The sequence below is a fragment of the Aedes aegypti genome, chromosome 3 (assembly GCF_002204515.2).
Source record: "Aedes aegypti strain LVP_AGWG chromosome 3, AaegL5.0 Primary Assembly, whole genome shotgun sequence".
Taxonomy (NCBI): domain Eukaryota; kingdom Metazoa; phylum Arthropoda; class Insecta; order Diptera; family Culicidae; genus Aedes; species Aedes aegypti.
This window is the reverse complement of record NC_035109.1, coordinates 388,721,529-388,737,614: the sequence shown is the minus strand read 5'-3', so window position 1 is coordinate 388,737,614 and position 16,086 is coordinate 388,721,529. Positions and strand designations below refer to the sequence as shown.

At 37.7% G+C, this 16,086-nt stretch overlaps 1 protein-coding gene across 7 annotated transcripts in view; it reads left to right on the top strand.

Annotated features, from left to right (window-relative positions):
- Positions 1–5,888: 5,888 nt before the first annotated feature.
- Positions 5,889–16,086, top strand: part of LOC5563690 (sn1-specific diacylglycerol lipase beta) — a 111,846-nt gene continuing 101,648 nt past the window's right edge. Inside the window, exons 1-2 of one of the 7 annotated variants that reach the window (XM_021853891.1) lie at positions 5,889–6,181; positions 6,585–7,190. The gene's annotated coding sequence lies outside the window, so the exon portion shown is untranslated. Of the gene's footprint in view, positions 7,191–16,086 lie in introns of all 7 variants that reach the window. The other 6 variants (XM_021853889.1, XM_021853888.1, XM_021853887.1 and 3 more) reach the window with 6 other exon arrangements.

The window sequence follows — 16,086 nt, the reverse complement described above, 5'->3', positions numbered from 1 at the left end:
AATATATGTTTGTTTAGTTCGTAGATTTTTCTACGTGTTGACTATGAAAGATTTATGGAAATAAGCCCCACCGTACTGTACATACATAAAAATATCAATGTTGGTAACACCTGTGGAAGTACACCCAGAACGCTAAGATGAGATACTCTGGCTCAGTTGGGACGTAACGCCATAAAAACAGTAGCGTACCCTCATGAATTAAATTATTGCATGCAATATTAGTAGAATACTTTCAACCCTTCTTCACGACGACGCAACATTTTCACTGAGTGTGACATCCGTGTCGCATTTTCACAATATTGGAGCTTTTCATGTTGCACTCGTTCGTAAAGCTTCCTCTTTCAACCGCCACAAGTGTACGCTTCAAACCACCCTCTCTGGTGCCGATTGAGAGAATAGTGATTCGCTATGCTCACTTTTATGTTGTGTTATTGTCGCCCACGTTGCTTTGTAAGCTTTATGCATGGCTGACGTCGGAGGATGTGTGGTATGAAATGCAACTGAGAACAAGGAAAGATTAATCTTGTTTTTGTTTGAAGCTAAACTACAGAATTTGTAACTTTTTCGATTTTCCATACAAAATGATAAACTTTGGTAATGTAGATCTTAGTTATTTATGGACCGATTAGAGTCAAATATAGGTTGAATTTCAAAAAAAATATTTTTTACATCCACGAGTTCAAAAGCTATAATGATTTGAATAAAGTAAACTTTTTGACGACAAATCATACTTGATTTACCTGAAAATAGAAAAGTCCTAAAGTCGACTCTCCACATCTCGATGTTCTACATCTTGATATCTCTCCCTATGTCGACGATTTCATAAGTCCCTTCAGTCTGCATGCATTTTCACTCTCCATATCTCGATATCCTCCTTATCTCGATATCTCCATATCTCGATTGTTTCTGTTGATTTTTTGTTCTCAATATGCTCTCCGTATGTCGATATGACCAATATCGAAGGTTACTAGACCAAAGTTTTGGGATTCAAAACAAATTAGAAGCGCAAAATGACGTCTGTTTGTGTATTACATTCTTGAAACGGAGTGTTTTTCAATCTAGTGTTCATCAAACATTTGTTCTTTGTCTCGATCTCTCCCTTTCTCGATGGTCCCTTCGATGTCGAGATGTGGAGAGGCGACTGTATATCAAAACTGTTTTCAGCAAGTTCATCTCGACAAAATCTACAACTGCATGGAGCTGTTCCATCTTTTTTTTTAAGTTAGGCTGATACAAATATTAATTTTTGTTAATGTACCCCCCCCCCCCCTCCTTCTTCAAAAAGTCGTAAATATTGAAGGGGAGAAAAAAAGATTTTTTATTTTCATGGCCACTGTTAGGTATTTGATTATTTTGAAGTAAAAAAATGGTTAAATGACAATCCAGAGGACGGTTGAAAAAGGTGCAAAAATTGACGTTTCAAATACAAACCCGACAAATAAACTTTTTCTATTTTTATATTTTTTGTTTCTCATTTTCCCCCTCACTCGTACCTTCCAAGTGGTCTAGGACATAAATGAAATTGATTATTTGTATCAGCCTTATAAAAATAAATAAAATCTGCCAAAAAATCACTATAATTGAACCGTTTTTGCTTTGAAACCGTGATTGAAAAAATCACTTAAACACATGTATAAGATTTAGTTTGTTCTTAGCAATCAAGTTTGTTAATAGCTAGTAAATAGTTGGAAAAACTAATTCGTTACTTATTCAGACACTGCACACTCAATACGTGTTTATTAACAACTACCGAAAAACTCAACATTACATATACTTCGCAATTGAATTAAATGGACAAATTGATGTGAAATTTTCGAAAAAGTTATACTTCTTCTCGGTGAGAATCGAACTCACGACTCCCTGTTTTCTAGACAGGGCGCGTTGCCCTTACACCAGGTGTCTTTGCTTACACCACGAGGGGACTCATGAACGCAGAAGTTAACCTGAATTCGATTTCAGCTCAATAATCACGTGGTCCTTTTTCGCAAAGCGCACCTGTTTCGGAAGAATTAGCCCGAGAGTGCATTATTTATTACGTGTTTATTTCCACTGCAAGTGGTTATGGACCCAGGAGTGCTGGCAGTTAGATTTGAAGTTAAGAAACTTGTTCTCCCAAGAGATGACGAACGTAACTTAAGTGGACATGGTGACAGAAGCGGAAGTTGGAGTGGAAATAGGCGTACCTTTAGAAATCCAGTGAACCTATCAGCTATTGAAAGATTGCGAGGACGTCAAAACTATGCACCATGACCGCTTGCGATGAAGATGACGTTGAGACGAGAGGCCTAGAGCCCTGAAAGATGAAAGCGATGAAAGCAGAACAAAACAAGGCGGTCAATCCGGATTTGGACGGAAGGGCGCAGGCGATGATATGCCTATGTATTGAGAATAACAACTAAAATCAGTCGATCGCGTCAATAGCCAACGATAAGATGGAATTCGAGCTCGAAGAAGAGCCACTAGAAATTCAAGATGTTTTGCATATTACGGATTCGGCAACCAATATTTTATCTGTGAATGAAATATGCAAGAAAGGTCTGACGATGGTGTGCAATGCGGAGAGATGCGAAGTCGTTGATAAAGCAGAATAGGTATCATCGCGTCTAGAACCGTGGCAGATGTGCTGTATCGTTTGAACAAAAAAAAAAAAAATCATTCCTTTCTTGAAGCTGCAATATGACACAAGAGACTCGTACATTTGAATCAACAAGGTATGTACCTACAAATTGGCAACGATGATGGATGGAGTTGAACGCAACAAAGAAGCTAAGATGGAGTGCGTATCGTGTATCAAAGGTAAACAGGCGAGAGATTAGTTTTTTTTTTTCAAGTTCCTCTAGAACAAAAAGCCAGCTGGATTTAGTAGGGGAAGATGGCCCAATACGCACAGATGGGGTAAAATGGCCCGACTCATTGAATCATTCCTAGAACGTTTCAATCTGTATAATTTGCCAAATGGCGTTCAAATACGTTTACCCAAGAAGTGCTGCTACAATCCATGGACATAAACTCATAGATTTTTACTTAATTTCCCGGTGATATTCAACACTTTTCACTTTTTTGCCCAAATATTAAGGTTTTCCGTTGATTTTATTAACCAATAAGCGTTTCCATGCCACAGAGCAAACTCATGGGGAAGCATGGTTGCTAACTTTTCGAACTCCATACTAAATGGCATTTTACCCCACCCATTTGGTCATTTTGAACCACCCCCATTTTTGAATCAACTTTTCGACACGATTTAAAACCGTAAAAAAAAACTCACATTTGGGAAATGTTTTCATTGTGGTAGCTAGCAAATATTGTAAAGTTACTGTTAAGACTTCGAATGGCCTTCAAATGTGGATCTTATTACAAGAAAACGACACAAATCCTTAAAGTGGCATTTTGGACCATTTTGCCCTACATGCGGAAGTGTGTGGTTTCTTACTTTTACGGACGATGCAAAAAGAAAGATATACGTGTATTTCTTGGAAGCGAAAGGTCTTGTGTTCGAAGCTCACAAAAATTTCAAATTGATGTCAATCTGGCTGGAAACTGAAAATCCTTCGGACATGCAACGGAACTAAGTTGTTCACCAAACATCTTGTCCGGAGCAGAACGGAGCCGCGGAACGTATAAATAGAACTTTCGTTGAAAAAATAAGATCGCTGTTAACCGATGTCCAGCTAGTTCGCTGGCAGCAATTACGCCAGACGAGGTGTAATCCCAAAGAAAGCCGAATCTGCAACACCTGAAAGTATTCAGACCAGAGGCAACGTAATATGTTTTAGAACAGTAGCGGAGAAAATTCGACTCGAAATCAGCAGAAGGAATCTTCATCGAATATGCCGAGAATTCGGAAGGATACAGAATATACGACCCGGATCTGAAAGGTGTCATCATTAGTCGAAATGTGGTTATAGTAATTGAAGGGCAGTTTGCAACGTTCTCTTCGTTTGCAGTTAAGTTCATGTACACTTGACACTTGGATTTATCAAGAAGAGCAGATTGAAGATGAATTCAATGGAACAACATCCGAGGTTCAACCCGACTACCAGACAAGCTGTACCGGCTCCGTTGGTCATCAAGATGAAACACCTGATCTTGCGCTCCCACCGACCTCAACTTACAAGACCAGCTGAACAGCAGCAAGGGTTGAGGCGCAGCGGTCGGGAGCGCTTATTCCCATGAAAGTATACCGATTTTGTTTAATATTTTTTCCCAACAGTTATACTATGGCAAAGGCGACTAATTATGATGACCCCACAACAGCAATAGAGGACGAAATTAAAACCCTGGAGGAGAATGACACTTGGGAATTTATTGCCTGCCAGGAAGGCGATTCGTTCAAAGTGGATTTTTGAGGACAAGTTGAAAGGCACAAGGCGCGGCTCGTAGTGAAGCGATGTTCGTTACGGCCCGGCGTTGACTACACCGAAGTCTATTCTCCGGTTGTACGGCATTCCACGCTACGTTACCTTTTGGCTTTGGCAGCGCAGCTTAGACATCGACCAAATAGAAGCAGTTTTACAAGGAAAACTGAAAGATGAGGATATTAACATAGAGCAACCTAGAGGTTTCACTGGTGATCCAAGGAAGGCATGTACAGAGATGAATAGAGACATAGTAGTTGGGTTCAGAATGAGTACCACTTCTAGCATAGCATTGCATTTGGTCCCTTGGTATTGCAAAAGGCACCCAAGTTTGACAGAACGTAGTACCATTTTCACGGTATTCTTGGTTTTGCTCTATTACCTTATGCGCCATAAAATTTTGGACAACTACAGGGTATACGGAGGTCTTTATTTCGTCTTTGATATGTCAGCTAAAGCGTACATTGTACCTATTATCTCAGAATACTCTGATGAATTCACAAAATAGCGTTTTTTACGATGAAACTCGTCACTCAAACGATTTCTGTTGCCGTTTTGTGCGGTTGTTATAAAGTTCCCGAGGAGGAAAGAATAACTCGCCAATAATTTATGCATACCATATTTTGGTATCATACCTGAATTAGGTATTGTTCAGTTAACAATAACTTATTTTGGTATTATAATGGTATTTGAAAAAAATGTTTAAAACAAATAAAAATACTTTATTTTGGTATTCGACAGCTATTGAGGACTGCTGGAGGTATTGAACTAGTATTGAAAAATTTCTCTTCTATATGAAAATCCATCAAGTATTATTTAGGTATTGCAATACCTGATCTAGTTATCAGCTTGGTATTTGTAGAATATGCAGAAGGTATTATTTAAGGTATTTTACCTCTTATGCAGGGCTCATTCATACCTCATTCAGGTTGTAAGTATTGGAAATTATCTGGTATGGAATACCTCAATTTGGTATTCAGTAGTTATTTTCTTCTGCTCGGGTTGTACTTTACTGAGGCCTTAAGTATCCATAATATGAATCAAAACGGCAATCACCAACGTCCTGGTTGATCTAGTTTATCAATTGATCAGAGCTTCTAGTTGGTTAAGAGATCCTGAAATATAAAATATGAATTGGCAGTGCTACACGTAGGCTCGCAGTACATGGTTGAATACGTGCTTTTAAAAATGGAACAGTATGTGCCTTAATAGACCTAGTGCATCGTTTAATCAAAACTCTCAGACAATTTGGCGATTTGTTCGCAAAGTCTCAGTAATTAAATAAAAATTGGAAAATCAATATTTGACAAGGTTTTGGCGATATCTCGGTATAATAAGCACCAGTATTTGGTACGCTTGGATGTTCGTCTACAAAGCTTAAAAGGAACGTACGCCACAATTTTCCCTGGTGGATTATTAACAGGGCCTCCGGTGCCCGCATGCCTGAAAGGTAAAGATTATACCTCGCAGGCGGTCGACGAGACAGACAGACAGACAGCCAGCCGTCGGTCGACATCACATCGAATCGGTTCGGTCAGTTTTCAGTTGGCGCTCAGTCGCGAAAGTTATCTCGGCGAGTGAACACGCACATCGCACAAGTTCTCTCTCACCAGCGATTCTTGATACCGAAGTTTCAGTCAGTCGTCCAGCGCCAAGTTTCGCTCGCGTGGTGTTCGCGATTTGTGTTATTGTTGTTGGACGAACGTTTGAAGAAGAACGCTTTTTTATGTAATTGGCGGTGAAGAGCAAGAAAGAGGAGCATATTTCTTGTGATTTTGCCCTCCGTTGCGTTAGAAATCAGCTGAACAAAAGTGGCTCGGTTCGAAGTGAGTATTGAGGATAGTGACGTCAAACGGCTAATAGATTCAATCAAGTGGATGACGATACTAATTGGAAGAATTTGCGCGAATTGTGGTGTTCGATGCTCTTTCGATTGTTTTCGGTTGCGTTATTCAGAGACTGAGAACGGTAATCTATAGAGTTGCAAAATGATTTCTACAGATTACCTGTTGATTATTATGAAATAGTAGTTTTCATCGTTCTGTATTAATTCATTTGGATTAAAGGGTTCACTCAGTACTACCTGGTTGTTCACTCAATTGGTTTAGCATACGTTTAGCGCGGGCACATTGTATAGATCCATATTCTGAGTAGTTTACAAATTCTACACCAGTTTCGTGTCCCCGGTGTCGTTTGTAGGCACTCAGTGAAGTTGAATCTCCTTGTGAGTTGATTGAAGTGTTGTACCATCGGTAACCATCATCATCGTCATCTGAAAAAAAAAATCCGCCCAAGAAGAGTACAGCAAGTTGCATCGAAATCAATCGAAGAAAAAAGTGAGAAGATTTGCTTCAAGGCAAAACAAAAATTACACGAGCAATTTGAAGAAAAAGCAAAAAATAAAGCTATTACCCAGTCAGTGTTGTTGCTGCTACAAGTAGTGTAAAGTTGGTGGTTGCTTCTTACAACAAACATTCGAAGCGAAACTCGTTTTCTCCGTGTTGCCCCCGCCGCCGTATCGCCCATGAGGTGAAGAGACGCAAAACCCGCACTTTGCTTGAACCTGGGGAGCAGTCGAAGCATAGGCCTCTTAACCGAAGCCGCTTAGGAGGGTATAACCGGAGGGTTTGCGATTTGTGCTTTTTGGTGTATACAACACAAGTTATAGTGCTAACAGGTGAGAGGCACCTGTCCCTTCACCCTCCATCCCCTCTGGGCCATCAGACGTTAGAAGTGTGCGTGTGTATCTCTTGTTGGCACATTGCTTCAAACAGTCGTCTATAATGCACCATCGACAACTACAGCAACAACAACCCAGCGAATAGACCGAAGAGAGTAAGTGAAATGTAATGAAAACTAATAATAAAAGTGTAATGCTATAAACGAGAGGGAAGGTGGAAAAGTACCAACGCACAAAACCGGGCGAAACAAGGACAGAAACGGTGTTTGTTTTATGAATGGCACACCGAATTTGATAGGTCATTTGAGACCTTCGTGGCAGCGGCGTAGCTAGGATTTTTGGGGCGTGGTACAGGATCAAATTTAGGGGCCCTCAAAATTGACGAGTGTGTCTCTACGTCAACATCAGGCATTGCAAAATTCGTACTCAATTGATATCGAAGCACGATCAAAGCAAGCGAAGAATAACATCGCATCTGTATCGGTCCATGATCGGTAATGCTTCGCAAGTTGTAACACCCTTGATAAATAGCAGCAGCGAAGGAGAGCCCCAAAGAGAGATCGATGATAAAATCCATTTCTCTCGTTCATTTACCATTGGGGGGTAGGAGCTTTACTTTACTGGCATGATAAACAATCCCCCAACACCCTATAGCAATATTACTCCCAGTTTGAGAGCGTTTGGAGCTTATATCGATGCACTGTTATTCTCCTGATATAATCAGAGCTGTAGCAGTATACGGTAAAGAGACTCTCATGATTAAATGCGGATCATGATTGTTACAGAGAACAGGAACCATGTGTATTGTTGAAGTAATTTAGTTGTCAAAAAGTCAATCAATGATAAGTAATATGCCAATCAAGACTGGTACGCCACTTCCTTTAGATTTTTATGACTAATTCTTCCAACGTTTTCTCCAGTTGTTCTATAGGAGTTCTACCAAGAAAATCAACAAAGGTTCATCTCAAAGTTTTTGAAGAAATTGGTTAAGGAATTTAATTCAGAAATCGACCTCATAAACGGAATCGCCGAAAATCCAACAGCTGATATCTCGATAAAACTTTTACCGAAATCTTGGTAACATTAACATTAAGCACCGAGAAGTTGCGCTAGTAAAAGTTCTAAAAATAGGGTAGAAGCACTGGTTTTGACTGGCCTAAGAAAAAAATATTTGTAAAAATATATCTAAAGCCCAATGCAAATACGCGAAGTGAATGCTTTCAATTCATTTTTTGTGTGAGTTTAGTTTTTTGTTCCAATTAATTAATTGCACAGCGTAACCAAGTCGTATAACACGCTGAAAACCGAAGAATTTATAGGCTTTTAGTTCAGAAATTTAAAAACAGTTTTTGTTTATATTTGAACATTTTCTGACGGCTTCAATTTCTGTGTGTACCGTGTTATAACGGTTGCATGGATGAACCGATTTAATTAAATTATTTTCAGATAAAATAAACACATTTTCTATGTACAAACGGTTGATGCAAGTGCGGAATAGTCCTATCTTTCCAAATAACATGCGAATTGAGTTGGTCTTTCGATTTGAGGTGCAAGTTAAATTGAAGCAAATGTCAAAAATGAAAAAGATGTTTTCGCCCTTGAAATCAACAACCTCGGGGATGAACCAGCCTCGGGCTGAATTTCCCCATAATAAAGAGCCAATTAATTAATTGAAATCAACAAATCGGAAAAAATAAAAACACACAGCCTTTTCATTTTGCAAATAAAACAGCTGTATGTTTTTTTTCGATTTGTCGATTTTAACGGTGAAAACTGCTTTTTCACTTTTGCCTCATTTTTACTTGGGCCTAAAGGTGAAAGAGTTTGGAATCAACTTCTAGAATTGCACTGAAACTTCAAAGGCACAAATCTCGCGAAGAAAGCATCCCACAACAGTGTACTTTTTATTTTGGCTTAGTGCACTTGCAGAAAGCTTAAAATAAGAAGTTCAGAAACGTTTGCCAACTATTTCTCCAGTTTTGTGCCTTTGAAAACGTGAGTAGAGGGACAAGTCGGCCATTGTGCCGGACATCTTTGGATTCAGCGTTTCTCAAAATATTTCGATCGCTAATACCAGAATAACATATGATAAAAATAATAAATGAGAAATAAATTTGATTTCATAACAGAAGTGTTGCTAATTTAGAGGTTTTTTCCTTGATTGTTAAGAGGACTCCTGAAAATAACGCATTTTTTTTCTTTTTACTCATTTAAATTTCCTTCAATCAAAAAAATTGTTTGATTGATATCTGTATAAGATTTGATTTTTAACCCCTTTACCGGCAGCTTCATTTTTTACCGCTAATAAATATTCAAATCACGATAACTTTTTTGTTTCTCGATATTTTTGCACCATTTTTTCACAAGCTCTCAAAAAACTGTTTTAGTGTTAGAATATGTGTCGATGTTGATAATTGGCCATCTGGATCCGCAGATATTTCAAAATTCCTTGGGGGACCGACGCGTAGCCATAACCCACGCAAATATCTCAGGCTACAGAATTTTTATCGTATTCGAATATTCACTCCTCGGAATAAAACATCAGTGCGAGTATGTTGTGAAAAAATGAAGCAATTTGGTGCAGTCGTCTTAGAGTAATGAGCATTTATGTTTTTGTTACCACGCTGCACAAATAAAGATCTGAAAACTCTAAAAAACCGCATATCGTAATTTTCAGATCTCTCCAAGAATACTTAACCGATTTGTATATTTTTTTTTAGAGTAGCTTCTTATTACCTGCCATTGTATAGTACACATTTATTTTTTTTGATAAATTGACCAAACTTATGTTGCCCACCAAATACATTTTATATGAAGAATGTCGGTCCCCCAAGGAACATCGGAATATCTCCGGATCCAGAAGACCAAAGAATAATTTTGGCACAGATTCTAAAACTAGAAGAGTTTTTTGAGATCTTGTGAAAAATGGTGCAACAATATCGAGAAACAAATAAGTTATCGCGATTTGAATATTTTTCTTGCGGTAAAAATGAAGTTGCCGGTAGAGGGGTGAAAGGTGCTTCTTTCAGAGATTTGATGATATTTTATTTTAATAAATTTTGCAATTTTTCTATGATATCTTATTTAGGTTTTCTCAAGAGTCCAGGATTACTTGTAGGTGTTGAAGGGTTGCTGGAGAACCTATTCAAGTTTCATCAGCTGTTACATAAGGATTTCCTTCTGGAATGCCTCCCAATTTAATTCCTATAAAAGTTATTTGAGGTCTTTGGGATTTATTTTTTCAAAGTTTATGTAATCCTTAGAGGTACGTTTTGGGAAACTTCTGATTGAAGTGTGAAAGAAACGCTGAACGACAATTATGTAGGTTATCCAAAAAAATCGCTTGAGAAAATACTGTTTGAGTTTTCTAAAGATGTTCTAAACGAGAATCTTGGAAGAAGTTCGAGAGTAAACGATGGAGGACTTGGAACTTTCTCAAAAAAACTTCTGAAAGAATCTTTGGAGAAATTCATATGGTAACTTCTGTGGTTATCCCTAGGAAAATCGATAGAAAAAATGAAACTCTAGAAGGGATTTCTTAAGGAGTCCTCATTTAATAGTGACAGCTAACACAAAAACAAACAGTAATGTCATGAGAAATTCGAAAAAAATCTAATATTATTCTTAGAGAAATGTTTATTTAAGATTCTCGAAGGAATAAACATCTTATCTCCTGATTCAAGTTGTTTTTTTTGTTTTCTTGGCTCCGTTTAGGACTCTTTTTTCAGGCCACAGGTCTCTCAGGTAACAGGTCTCTCACAGGTCTTCCATTATCAAGACACTTAGTCGCTACCAGCCCTGCCTTCATTCAATCCAGTAGTGACTCCATACCTAACTTTCCAACAGTTCAACGACAATAGGGAAAGTGTACCAGTTATGGCCATAGTGGTTTCCTATTTGGTCATATGTGAAATTCGATAACTTTCACATTTTAAATATTTTTGAATGTTTAAACATCAAGATAAATCTTAAACCTTACTACTACAACACACAAAATCTTTCAAAATGTGAAAACATCCAAGTAATCCGGAAGGCGAAATAGGGAACCACTATGTCCATAACTGGTACACCTACCCTAGATATCACTTAGGAAATTGAACATAATTACCACTAACTTTCCATATGGTACTTATGTTCTTGATAATGCCAGAGATTGAAATTCTTAATGCACACTATGAATTATATCAGTATTTCAAAATAAGAAACTACACACAAAGATCAAGTAAATAGTGGTGTCAAAAGTATGGAGAAATACTAATGCCAAAGAGCTCAAATCAAGCGTGAGTATTTGCCTTTTAGGTGATGGTGTTTAGTTAAAATGAACATTTACTGCCAACAAAACTGAGTTTAGGGAATTGTCACTGATCCAATCAAAGTCTAATCATATGAATCGCAGGATTAGTTAATTGAAGATATTTGAGGGAAATGAAAATGAACTTATTCTAAAGTAGCTCTAGATACCGGTTTGAATCATATTCCGAACACTTAAGGCCAACAGTGACTTCAAATGCATCTGATAGGCACATTTGTACATTTTAATTGCCTCGCAAAGTCTAACTGTTAGCTATTGTGTGTGCGGAACACTGTGTTGATTCTGTCTCATATTCCGAACACCTTTATTCAAATTCCGAACAGCATGAATAAAACGTATTCAAATGAATAATTTCACAAATAAATTTATTTGAGCTAGTTTTATTGACCTCGAACTAGAGATTCATCACTACTCCCGAAATCTATATAAATAAAAATGGAGTGGTGTTTGTATGTCACGAAATGGCTTGAGAACGGCTCGACGGATTTGAATGATTCTTCCATAGTTATGTTCCTGAAGTGTTCCGACGTGTTTGTGTATATAAAAAGCAAGGAATATTTAACGGGAAAGTTGAAAAAACAGGAGTGAACGGAACTTCCATTTTGCACGGAGCGTTCCATGCCGTTTTTCAACAGCCTACTTGATGGCAAGACGAAGTTTGCCGGGACCACTAGTATAAAATAGATTTGAAGACGTTAAAATTGAGATGCAAATGATTGCCATTTACTGATAATTTCATGACATATTTCAGCGAAACATTTCAACAAAATCGCCGACAAAACAGTAGCAATATATTGAATTAAGCATTCTATTAAGCAACGTATTTAATTAATCATTCTATGATAATTTATTTTTTTTAGAAATTTTTTAGTAAACATTCCTAAAAACATGGGGACGGACCTGGTGTAGTGGTTAGAACACTCGCCTCTCACGCCGAGGACCTGGGATCGAATCCCATCCCCGACATAGTCACTTATGACGTAAAAAGTTATAGTGACGACTTCCTTCGGAAGGGAAGTAAAGCCGTTGGTCCCGAGATGAACTAGCCCAGGGCTAAAAATCTCGTTAATAAAGTCAAATCAATCAATCAATCCTAAAAACATGATTAAAAATTGATTCCAAGTAAAATACAAAAGCATATCGTTACTGATTAGTAGAAAACCATAATTTAAACTAATTCATTGCAGTTTTTATACACTTATTTGTGTTTTTTTAAGGTTTGCCTTTTCATCAGTATCAGTATATAGACCAGGGCTGTGCATTTTCGAAAGCATTTTTTTTTCTATCTTTTATTAACGAGATTTTTAGCCCTGGGCTAGTTCATCTCGGGACCAACGGCTTTACTTCCCTTCCGAAGGAAGACGTCACTGAAATTTTTAGTGACTATCTCGGGGATGGGATTCGATCCCAGGCGATCCCTCGGCGTGAGAGGCGTGTGTTCTAACCACTACACCAGGTCCGTCCCCTTGAAAGCATTTTGTGAAACACGAAGGATTGGTTGTGTCGTCTCGATGGTGACGAACAAATGTGTCGCTTCGTTCTTCGTTCCACACTCATTCGTTTCGTTTCCCGATTGTAAGCAACGAACAAAAAAAGTAAAATGAAATAGTTAGAATTTCGTTTCATTTGATTTCATTGAAATCTATCCTAATGTTTGAAATTGAATTTTACCTATTTTTTGCAATTGTAATATATGTAACTTGTTAGGTAATAAATTAAGATAAAGAAACTATGCGGGCCATCATGTCGTCCGTTTGAATTAATCAACACCTAAAGTTAGAAACTACCGATTGAAAGACCAGCTCGCTGCGATTCTGATTTATGACGCGCGATGCACAAGCAGCACGAAAGAAATTAGAAACTACGCTTGCTGCGATGAAAGGAAAGGTGTGTCGGATTGAAACGAAACAGTATAGTTTCAATTGAAAGGCAAGCTTGAGTCAGTCAGTTGGGGACTAAAAATGCTTTGAATGAATTGAATGATTTTGCAGTTTTGGCAACTTTTCCTAGGTTAGTAGTTCAGGAGTGGTTTTTGATTAACGTCATCAAAATATATAATTGTAAGCCTTTCAGAAACATATAAGTAACATGAGCATGAGCATGATTGACCGCCCGCAGTTGCTACTCCGTTATTGCAAGAACATCTATATTTACATTAACAGATGCTACTCCGGATCAGTTGCATCCTCAATGTGTAAGTACTGGTGCTCTCATGATTATAACAAACAATGAAGGCGCCGGCTGCGTTCGAATGCAGGTCAATTTGGGGATGGTATGGAAATATTGACGTGTTACTTGATTTATAGAAGCCGAGGAGTCCTCTGCACTTCCACACTGCGAGATATTGGAAAGGGTTTGGTTGGTTAAAGAATGTGTTTTGGTAAATGATAAATAGATAATTTGAAATTATTGCTCCTCACCAGATTCGGGATATTACTCGATAAATACATTGAACGCCGAACAAGTGTTCGTCACTCGCCTCTACACAAGCAAGCGACAAGACCAAAGGATCAAACACTACTAACGAATCGCGGAACTTTTTCACTACTACGCGAACGACGCCCCCGCAGAAACAAGCGTCAAGGTCGAAGGATCCACCACTACTATCGAATCGGGGCAGTTTTTCATTTCACTTCGCAACCGACGCGCGACATTTTTGGTTCTGACTTTAGGATCGAGGTCGAAGGATCAAACACTACTCCTTCAAGAAACATATAAATAAATGTGTACAAAAAATCAACTGTCTCTAAAAAAGTTACTAAATTTATTTTATTTTGAGAGAAATGGCCCAAGTAACCACTAGCCCGTTAATTCGCCTTTTTGGGTTTATAGGGCTATAATACGGCTAATATAAAGCATGTGAGCTCTATAAAAGCACTATATTAAAACGAAGGGGGAACTAAAGTGCTATTTGATTACTTGGGGGAAACAGGCTTGACTCAGATTTTGGCTCGTAATAATAATTATCTCAAACAAACAGTACTTTCTAAGGTTCAAGATACCTGATAGAAAGAATTGATCTGTATCGTTTGAGTCAACTTCGAAATAGGTATTTAACCCGTTAACGCCCAAGGTATCTCACAATTGGAATTCAGCTACGTTTTTGTTATTCATAGTCGTATTCTCATAATATAAACCTTATTTCACCAAAAAAATTCAAGTCTATGGTGGGGATCTAAAAAAATTCTTGAAAGTGTGTCGTCCATATCTAGTTGCTCTATAAGTTTATTTTCGAGATTAATCAAATATATTTTTATGCTCTTCGACCCATTACAATGTAAACAAGTTGAAAAAAAAACTGCAGGTGAGGGGTAATTGATAAACTACGTCACGTACAGAAGAGGAAAAAGGGGGTTACAAGGAAACGTGACTAGCCATATAAAAATTGAAATCCATACAAAAAGTGTGATATAGAGGAAAATTGAGGAGGATGAATATGGCAAATCTTTGCGTGACGTAATTTATGGACGTACCCTGATAAAGAAATTGCAACATAAAGAATACAAATTTCAGAGGCGAAAGATGCATGCCAGAACAAAATCTTTTAGAGACTTCAATTCAATTTTCTGCTCTACCACGTAAGTAAGATACAGACATACATACATTTCCATACATGTACATATACAATTATGCACATTAACACCCTTTATACCAAAAACAAAATAAAATATTACGTCAAATATTTTGATTATAAAAAAACCTACAGATGTTTAAGAATAGTCTTTAAAAAGATTCTATAAAACTTGCCAGCTGATAATGAAAACATAACTATCAAAATATTTTTTCTGGGTCAAGTTATTAGTATACAATGTGGCTCGGATCTGACAGCGATCGAAATATATATTTGGCAATATCAAAATTTTGTTAGTGCTAATCAAAAGTTAGTCCTTCAGCCCAATGACAGTCAAATATTGGACTCCAACTATTACATGCATTACAGACGTGAATATTTGAAGCCAACATTATTCGTCTATAATGTTGAAGTTACTGCATCACTGATGCATATGGTCTTATACACCGAATCCACGCGGTCCAAGATTTTTGACACTAGATTAGGCCAGAATACCTGGGGAGCATACGGAAGCGTGCCCGCTCAAATGTCACAATTCTTGCCCCGAGTGAGTTCAGCATCTCTACTGCTACCTTAACGTGTCGCTGGTTCTAAAAAGTAAACAACCATACAAAATAACGACCAAACAATGGTGAAAGCGTAATCAATTTTATCGAAAACATTCATTTTGGGAATTTAGTAGAATTTTCTGATTAAATTGGCAACAACGCACTGCAGTAGCGTTGCAAACAATATCTTTCAAGCGCATTTTTTACCTGTAATTTTGCGAATAATAATTTTTACTTTTCCACGTTAAGCCATAAAACTGGTTCTGGACTCAGGTTGGCGGCTATTCAATTCAATTTGACAGCCGCCCTTCACCCTTGAAGTTCAGTTCATGGATAAATAAGTCAATTTGTCGTTTTTTTTTCGTTCTTCACTCTCTTCAAAAGATCATCTTCTTTATTCGACGGCTAGAAAACATGTGTTTTCTTTTTTTAGCCTTCTATAAATTATGTCAAGGGTCATCTAAAAATGTAAGGAACATTGCATCCGAAATAAGCGATTGTTGCTCGAATCGATAGTAAGTATGCATTGTTTTAATCTAGGCAGACCAATTTCTTATCAGACCGATTTCTTATTGGTTGTTTCCTTGATGTTTCGCACATAAAAGCAATTCCCAGCTAAT